An 8,772-nucleotide genomic window follows, 5' to 3' on the forward strand; every position below is an offset into this window, starting at 1 on the left:
CGTTGGTTGGTATGCTGGCCTAGTGATGATAGGTGCACCATCACCGCCGAATCGTACGCTAGACTAGGTCATTGGAGCATCATCACCACTAGATGGTAGGCCGAGCCGACATCGTTGGACGCATCATCACCATCGGATGGTATGCCGAGCCAACATCGATGGATGGAACATCACCGCTAGATGGTATGCTAGGCCAACATTGATGGGCTCAACATTACCACTAGACTATACGCTAGGCCAGCATCTATGGATGCATCATAACTGCTAGATGGTACACCAAGCCAGCATCAAAGGACACATCATCATTGCCAGATGATACAACGATCCAGCGGTGGTAACATTCTGCGACCGCCGTATGGTATGTCGGACAGATGGTGGTAAAATACCATCATTGTTGGCTCTCCACCAGTGGAGATAATGGTCGCCGATCACCACCGACTTACACCAATGGGGCCAAAACCATTGGTAATGGGGGTTCTGGAGCCAGTGGTGACTAGCTTTCTGTAGTAGTGTAGATGAAACTAAAGGTAGAGTAAAGCATGGGAAGACCAAACTAAAAGATATTTGGAGCCTTCCTAAAGGTCATAGAATTGTGGTTGCATGTAATGAACTTGATCAGCCAATTGGAGTAGAAGCTGGGTTTGTAGGAAAATTTCTTGGCACAGTGGCTAGAAATGGGTGCTTGTGTAGCTTGAGCTACAAGGACGGGAGACTTCTAATAGGAAAGAAAGAAAGAAACACCAACGAAGAAAAAATAAGAAGGATATACTTAAGCAAGTAAATGTATGCAATTCTGGTGGTCATTAGAAAATATTATTTGCTAAATTTTAATATCTAACTTCTAATTTTAACCATATGCCCTCTGCTATTTGTGTGCAGATGAGATTTCTTTACCCTTTATGCATGAAAAAATGGATAATGCGAACCCTTAGAGAGAGATGTAGGCAACACAAGTCAAATCTAAAATCAATTTATTTTGATGTGCACAAGAGCATGGAAGCTAATTTGTAGTAATGTGCCACCTAGTGTAATTGCTAACCAGTAGGTTGCACTTGTCAATAACTAGATGACCTAGAAATCATAGGTACCTACATATTGTTGGATTTATGTGGTTCTCAATGCATACTAAATTTTCCAAAAATTCTGCATAACTTAAATGCTTTTCTTTGTATTTGTTATTTTGGGATAGGATATAAGTGAGGCAAATAGGATAAACTGTACAAAGAAGAAGTCAACCCATACTGCTAGAACAAAGAGTTTTGCTCGAAATAGAGAGGAGTGGGTAATATTCTTACCACTCTAATTGTGTGTACACCTCTAGCTACATTCATAAATATGATATAATAATTATCATGTCCTTGATATTAATTTTCATGTTCAACTGAAGGAAAAAGATCATGAAAAGAAATACCCTGATAGGGTTGTTTTGTATATTTGTACACACAAGACTAAAAGCGATAAGGACATGAATGCACATGTGGTAATTTAATTATGAATGCTCAACTTTGTTTTTTTATTCTACTACCTTTACAAATTTATTTGATTCATATTATGGCTATAAATAGGGTGTTTTGAAGAAACTCATAGGGCAGCAACTAGATTTAGCAAACACTAGACAAGGAAAGGTTGCATGGAGAGGAGATGCACTAAATAGAGTACTAGGAGAAGAGAAGCCTAGTCAGTGCATGGCTTGGGACTTGTTCCAAATCCTAATCAAGTTTTTGACCTATCAACTTCAAAGCGCCTTAAGAATATAAATATGACATCGTTGGATGACAAATCGAGTGAAGATGTTGTATCTCTAAGACTTCAAATGGAAAAGTTTGGATGTCATGTCCAAAATCAAGATGCTACAATACTAGAATTACAATAGAAGACAAAAATCTTGGAACGAAGACATTTCCAACAGGTAAATTTACATAATCTCTACAGTAATCATTTTTGTAGCAGAACTGACCAATTTATAAGAGCACAAGTACAATGGCAGCTCGCAAGTGGTCCAATTCTCATACTTGAGCCCATATAAACCTGGTAGTCCATCGAGTACCATGAAGGGTCTCAATTAACCATCAACATACAACCAAGATCGTACATGATTCAACATATATATCACATGTTACATAAAGTTCACAAATATAGTTCATCCATCAGATTATTAATTAAGGTTATTACAAACCAACTTCAGTAAAATAGTAGCAGAAACAAACTAAAGTTTGAAACTAACATCTGTCGTCATAGTTCAAATACAGTGCCAGCTCATGATCACATCCACAAAAGCATATGAGAAGTATTAATAAGAGATGCCTGCCTAGGGCTCACCCTCATCCATGGTGGGACAGAAGCAGTTCTTGCAATAGCTATGATAAACTATACCATCTGCAACAATCGGAATAAAACCCTGAGTACGAGAAGGTACTCAGCTAGACTTACCCGTCATAAACCAAAAATCAAGTGACTCCAAGGATTATGCAAGGCTTTATAAGTGGAGCTAGGTTGACAACATTTGGCTTAAAAAAGCTTACCAATTCAAGTATACAGTTATAATTCGGTCACCAAGTTAATTATAGCTATTCATCTCTATATTAGCAACTAACCTATGCCAAACATGTGGTATATCATTTAGTAGCATACAATAGTAACCATAGCTGGTGTAGTAATTCCATGTTCATCATAACCATCATTTCATAATGCAGTTACTATGATATTGGAGCTAGTCAAGTTTCTCACTGTCCGAGAGAGATGGCGATTCGAATCGATTTCAACCAACTAAGAATTTATTCCAAACACAAACCTAGGCAGATCAGATCAACAATCACCTTAGGTCACCTTTGGTACAACTCATGTCCACATTTTGTGGGCATGTCTAGTGCCGCACAATCAGGGACAACCAGTTGCTAGGACGTTCAGGCCTAGTCTGCCCTTGGGCTCATGTTTGGCTCCCCGCACATCGTTACTACCATCTAGAGTGTGCACTCTAATAGAAGGGGGCCCGGCCTGAGTTGAGCTACTTGGCTTCATGATCAGAACAAGTTATCTGGCCAGCTAAGTGAGAGGCATGCGTTCAATCTTGTTAGAAGTGCCAACAATGGTATAGTCCTTAACCGACATAGACAGAATCACATGAGTCAAACTATAGATAGACTCTACCCGGCCTCCATTTATATTACCCCATGGTTCTTTTCGACGATAGCAAATATAGCTAACTGTGCTTCGATATCCACCTATATCACATAGGTGACAGGAAATCACCTAATTTCTACTGATCTAAGCATGGCTAAGCATATATTCGATCCTAGACCTACATAGGGTTAAAGGTATATGTAACTTGACAAGGTAGTTCTATGCATCAAGTGTTTCCAAACAACCCTTATAACCTAATCCATCAAACATAAAAGGACTCAAGTGATATTTTGTAAAACATAGGAGACTTAGAATGCTCTAGGGCTTGCCTTTGAGGAAAGAGGTTGGCCGGTGATCTAGGCACTTAGGGAGATCCTCGAGAGTTTGCTCCTCTTCTCCTAGAGCTATGTCCTAAGGCATCTCCTGCTGATCCTCCTCTTCTTCCTCGTTGAACTCCAAAAAAGTTATCTCTTTAGACGATCCTACATGTATGAGCATGAAATAAGATATCACAAATGCATATATGATGACATGTATAATATGATACGATGTGATGAATGCATCCTTATAAGTGTTTTCAACAGCATTGCATTAAGGGGTAACAAGTCACATTTTCTTTTACTGAGTAGGTGTATATCTCTTCCCTAGTAACCAAACAATTTATCATCTAAGCACTTTTCTGGACTACAAGATAGCAGCCACATGTTTTGACCATAACTGGAGTTATACACATCAAAATAATATGTTTATGTACATTCTGGAAAGCTTATGAAATTGCCTACAACTTTCTTCTAATCATCTTAATGTGATTTAGCAGTTATCTTTGTCAAACAAACCAATCCTTCTGATCTATCCAGAGAGCAAGCATTTCTGACAGCAGACTTCTAACAACCATAATTCTTAAACCATATGGCCTATGACTATGAACATTTAACATAGGGTAGATCGGTAAGTTATATACAACTTTGTTATTAACCATCTTTACAGAAAAGATCATTATCATCGTGAAATCATCATCACAACAAAAACTATACATGCAGCCATCTAGTTGAATTATAAAGCGATAATTAACTAGTTGCATACAACCAATTACTTCTAAGCTTAACTAATAACATCAATAGACCATATGCATCACAAGCACCATAGAAAACATCATGGTTAAACATAACTAAATTATTTATATCCATTTATTAATTTCCTTAGATAATAAGGGGATTTAAAGGATAAATATTTTCAAAGCTCAATAAATTCTAAGCAAATTACAGTAGCTCACATATGACATTAATAGTCTAATGTACAAATTTCATTCCATTTGGATAAGTATAACTATCTCTACAAAAATAACAAGTTATATAGGCTTATTTTAGCAAAAATAGTTTTGCATAGTGAAAAGTGCCAAACAACAGATTTACTATTTTTCTTACATTCCTCCAAACATAAGAATACTGTGTAAAAATTTGCATGATCATATGTTATGTATTTTTACCCCAATTAATTTCACTAGAATCTAGCAACTAATTAGGATTAAATATGAAGACCATATTTCAAGTATGCTAACTGTAGGTTTAGTATTTTTCCTAGCTAGAGCATGTCAACACAAGACTAGCAAAATTGGAATCACAACTTTATCACCTTTCTAGCTCAAGTTATGCATTTTACAAGATATACACTACTTTAAAAGCACTTATCTTGCTCAATTGAATTCTCCTAGAAAAGTACCCTAAACAGTATATTTCATATTTTTATCAAATACTACACTTCATCAGGAATCCAACAAAATTTGGTTGACCAAAATTGGACACTCCTAGCTTGAGATATGAATTTTTCAAATATGCATTCAAATCTAGAAAAATAAATTAGAAAATCAAAACATCACATAGGCTGACAGCTAGGGCCCGTGGTCAACGGGACCCACCCGTCAGCGAGACCAAGACAGGGGATGGCACTGACTGGCAAGAACTCACCAATGGTGAGGTCTTTGGCAGTAGCGTCTTCACCGTTGCGCTCTTCTCACCCCCGCGCATCGACTGGTAGGCTTAGTTGGCTCGGTGGCTCGTCAGAGCAAGCTCGATGGCAGCCATGGTGGATGGTGGAGGTCAGGTAGCAGTACGCTGGCCATCTCTATCTATGGCACACTCAGGCGAGGATGGCTACTCTATCCTGGTGACCTAGCAAAGCTACATGGTGTAGGTGAGGGCTCAAAGTGGCGTCCGTGAGCTTGGTCGCGTGCATGGCTTGCGGTGGTGCATGGAGCACAGTGGTGCTCTCACTGTTCTGGCTAGATGGCAATGCAAGGGGGGTCTCCATCATGCCACTAGCTAGGTCTAGGGTTACTTGACCCAAGACATGAGAGAAAGGAGGGAGACGGTGAACTAACTCAGCGGTGGCGAGCTCGAGTGCCACGGCGACCATGGTGGTCGCGCATGGAGCGGCGACTCATTTTAGCGTAGTTAAGCAGTGGCGTCACCCCTAGATCCAACCTAAGCATCTAGACTCTAGCATGGTGCTAAACTAGAGAAGCTGGAGGCAAGAGGTGCGGTGGAATGGCCGGGCCACGGTGAGCCGCGAGCACGGCGGTGCTCTGGTGATGACGGCGGCTACGGCGAGGCTAAATGCCGCTATACCTAGGGTCGATAGGTGATGCTAGTGGCTCAAGGAGGTGGAGGTGATGGTGGAGCAGCTGTGGTTAAGACAAATCAGTTGGCGAGGCTACGTCAGCGGTGAGCGGCTGCGGTGGCGCACAGCGAGCTCAGCGTGGCGCTTTGGCGAGGCAGAGCGAGCGGGAGAAGGCGAGAGCGAGCGGTGAGTGGGTGGCGCTTATGTGCTTGCTCTAGCCTAACTGGCCGAGAAAATGCCGGTGTACAACCACCATGTGATGGCCACGACCTATGGCCGGTTAGCCACTAGCTTGCGCGTGCAGCGTCGATTTAGGCCGGTAAAAGACGACTGACAGCGTGACTTTGTGATCCCATAACTCCTAATCCGTTACGATTTAGCAAAAACTTCCTTAATTACAATTCTAGAGCTACATGAGATCTCCAACTTTGCTTTAAGAACCATCATCTAATTCTCAATGGTTAACAAACTACATTGCTCCAAAGTGAGGTACTTTGAAACTAGAAATAGTTTCAACACTTAGAAATTTTCCTAAGTCAGATGGAGGTAACAACATTTTGTAGATAATTGTGAGCTATTTTTTAGCATGCTATGCACTAAATTAGACCTTGACCCAAAAATAAAATTTGTTACCCTAGTTACGTACTACAACTTTTATTTAGGTCACACAGCCATGCAAACAATCTAAGCTACTGTTCAACTTTAGTCAAACTAGCATCATGAAAATGACATTTCAAATGAAACCAACACTTAGAAGTAAATTTGGCCTATGCCATGAATACAAACATTGTTCCATTTATCATTATAGATGTGTCTAAGGTGTTTTCATGACCTCACAACCATCTCATACATTGGTCATACATGATTGCAAGCATAAGCATATATATAAATCAACATTTCATGTGACAATGTATAAGAATGTGTTGAAATTTCATATGCTCATGTTCACAAATGCTTGGATGATGCTTGTGCTCATGAAATGCAAATGTCAAATGCAAAGCTTAACACTAGGGTGTTACAATTTTATGTACTAAAATTTTGATTTCTTGTCACAGGAATGTTTAGATGATCCATTGCAAGATGGATCTTCTACTAATGTGCCAAATTCAAAACAAAAAGTATGTGTCTCTAAGAAGCATTAACAGAACATAATCTTTTCTATAAAATTATTTTTTGAATAATTATTTCTAATGCATTATCTTTTGTCTCTCAATAGCGAGTATATAGTGACCCTTGAATTGAAGAATTTAGCATGGTTGATCAATTGAATTGTATAACGGAATGATTGAATGGGCATGATTTTCCAACCAGATTTGTGTAAAAAAATTAGTTATTCTTTTCCATTAAGAGGGAGCAAACTACTAATGTTGAGTGGCCACACTACAAATATTATTCTACTGAAGATAAGGTTAGTGCACATAACTTAACATGGATGAAAGCAATTCATTGTGTTTGTATTTGTGGATACCAATGCTACATTTATTGCTTTCAAATCTCCTAACTTGTGTGTCGTTCTAGAAAAAGAGATTTTAGTACACCTTGACATCATATAACATGCAAATTCATTTATACTAGATTTATGGTTCAATAATTCAATTTTATTTTGTTACCATTGTATAGTACTAAAAGTCACCAATTCTGATTGTTTGTTGTATCTAACTCGAGAGCAAGGAAGCTAATGCCCACCATGAAAAAATAGTACAAGCCAATAAAGTTTCTGTTGCGCATAAGGTTAATTCATATACTTAATTTTGTATGGGAAAAAAATCCATATACTTATTTCTAGCAGCCCATACTTTGCAGAGATTGACTACTATTTATGATTTTATTATAGGCCAAATCAAACCAAAATGATATAAGATTGGACAAAAACAAGTATACTGCAGCCAAGGTGATCAATGTCATTTATTTTGTTATATGAATTTTATTAAATTGATGACCAGAGTGTTGTAATCAAACTAGCATATATTACAGGTTGTGGACCAGGAAATATCTTCCAATTACTCAAATCACGAAGCATCTTATTTCCAGGTAAATAATCTCTTAGCATTATAATGATGTTATATACAAATTTCAAATTATTAGCTAACCTGCTGTTACTTTTTATCTGCTCCAGAATAAGAAGATGTCAACAGGAGCTAGTGCAGCTGTACTTTCTAATGTATAAGACACATCTTCCACAAAGAATTTCTATTTTATATTTTCTAACAATTCATGTAACTACAAACTAATATTCCACGTAATATAATTTTGTAGAAATATCAGCATGGTACTCAAAATTCGCCGGCTGCCAATTTATTGATGGTATGAGTATCTAATTAGTGTTTGTACTGTGTTTCCATTGTGTTCTTATTTGTTCACATAATTTTATATGTGAACTAGGTTGGCACAAAAGTATTCTTAAAGAGCATGAAAAACCATAGCAAGGATGTTGCCTTTGCTACAGTAGTAAGTTGTGATCCAACACAGAAAATTAAGGGTGTTCAGCTAGGCAAAGAATTTTTGATGGTGCGTGTTAGTATTGCATTGGCACCAGATGAACCATTGGTACGACCATACAAGAATTACAAGGTTATTGGAGATGTAACCAAAGCTTCTATAGCATGGCCTTCAACATTTGTATAGTGTTATCCTATTGCCCCATTAAATTTTATTTATCCTAAATGTTGCATTAACATACTCCAATTTTCATTGTAGCTTGAGAAGATAAATGGATGAGATAGACTGAATATGAGAACGGAGGGATGGACATGAGAATAATGGAGGGCTAGACAGTTGGTGGCATTCTATATGACTTCTTTGTGTTTTATACTTTATTTGCATATGTGAATATGTGTTCTGAATAAAATAATATTCCATGGATTACGTGGTTGGTACTTATTGTAATGCAAAAATTGCTTTTAATATATGGCTTACTGTTGTTATTTCTCATGTGTGAGATGGTCTCTAATTTCCCAATTAAATTGCATGTGTGTCATCTCTTTATTTGGCCCCAAATTGAAATAATTTCCAATATTTTTTATTGGTTGTTTAATC

At 38.0% G+C, this 8,772-nt stretch overlaps 1 pseudogene; it reads left to right on the forward strand.

Moving 5' to 3' along the window:
* Positions 1 to 312: 312 nt before the first annotated feature.
* LOC136536783 (uncharacterized) lies at positions 313 to 1,873 on the forward strand (annotated as a pseudogene).
* Positions 1,874 to 8,772: the final 6,899 nt, after the last annotated feature.

Source organism: Miscanthus floridulus, chromosome 2 (genome assembly GCF_019320115.1).
Source record: "Miscanthus floridulus cultivar M001 chromosome 2, ASM1932011v1, whole genome shotgun sequence".
Lineage (NCBI taxonomy): Eukaryota > Viridiplantae > Streptophyta > Magnoliopsida > Poales > Poaceae > Miscanthus > Miscanthus floridulus.